Source organism: Frankliniella occidentalis, unplaced genomic scaffold (assembly GCF_000697945.3).
Source record: "Frankliniella occidentalis isolate FOCC.00 unplaced genomic scaffold, Focc_3.1 Scaffold17, whole genome shotgun sequence".
Taxonomy (NCBI): domain Eukaryota; kingdom Metazoa; phylum Arthropoda; class Insecta; order Thysanoptera; family Thripidae; genus Frankliniella; species Frankliniella occidentalis.
In genome coordinates this window covers 2,914,076-2,915,310 of record NW_026267147.1, presented here as the reverse complement: position 1 = coordinate 2,915,310, position 1,235 = coordinate 2,914,076, and positions in this window count along the sequence as shown.

Here is a 1,235-nt window from a genome sequence, read left to right as displayed (position 1 = left end):
CTGCGGTGGGATGAGGAAAGTACTCCCCCATTTTTATTTTCTTGTTTTGAAGCCTGTACCTCTTTGAAGCACATTCTCCTCAATTTTCAGCACATCGACGAGGTCAGAGAAAATTTGGTCGGACAGAAGCTAGGTCGGACAGCACTTTTAGGGATTTTGTAAAAGTCACCAGGTCGGAGGGTTTGCGTCACGTGAAATGCCATATAAACAAGTTCGGACGAGAAAACTTGTGTTGCTTTCCCTCTCAATTTTCATAGTCAAGTTTCAATGCCGAATCTCGTTGGTTGGTGAGGTCCATCATCCTATCCCCCTCTGACGACTGCCGCCAGAGTGAGCCTCTCGCGCACCCCCCACCCCGCCTTCCCTCTCCACTGCCCAGCCGCCGGGCCGAAGCGGAGCGCGGAGCGTCAGATCGGGAACAGCTGAGCTGAGCTACTCGTCGGTCCAGCTCCCGGCCCAGCTGGTCGCCCTCTCAACCTCGTGCTTCGCGATTCGTCGGCCGTGCAACTCGTCATGCTGCCTGTCCGTCTTCAGGTTGGACCAAACGCGCCGCGCTCCCCGTCCCCAACCACTCTGTCTGGCTCTTGGTCCTCGCCCCGCCGCCGTGTCCGGCCCGCGTGCCGTGCCGCCGCTGCGCGCTCACCCGGCTGTCGTCGCCGAGCTGGAGTTCGAGCTGTTCGAGCCCGTCACCCGCGCCATCCGTGTCACCCGCGTCACCCGCGTACGGGCCTGTGCGTCGTCGCTGCAGCACCCCCTTCCTCCCCTCCCATCCCGCCGGGCCCGCCGCCGGGCCTGGCCCATTCGACGAAATGCTGGAAGAGAAGTGCAGTGTCAAGTGCATCGTGGCCAAATAAGTGTAGCGATGAAAGTCGACTGCAGTGTGTGCATGTGCATGTGGGCCGTGTGGTGTAGTGTTCGAGTGTCCTCAAGCTCCTTTTTGCCTCCGTTCCACTCGCCGTCGCTGCTGCTGCGCGCCGGACCGGGGCTGGTGGTCGACTCATGGTAGGGTAGACGACCGTACTTTGTTTTGCTCAGATAGGAACATTACAGTATATTTTGACTTGAGAGCGCAACGGTGGACTCTTGCGCTCATCTGCTGATCTGGTTAGCACGGTCAGAGGCAAGGGGGGGGGGGGGGAGAGAGATCTGGTGGATAGGACGATTAAAATGGCACTCTCTGCGTTCTTCACAATGATTCGACGTGTCCCTCGAGCAAAGGCGGATCTGCGCGCGAC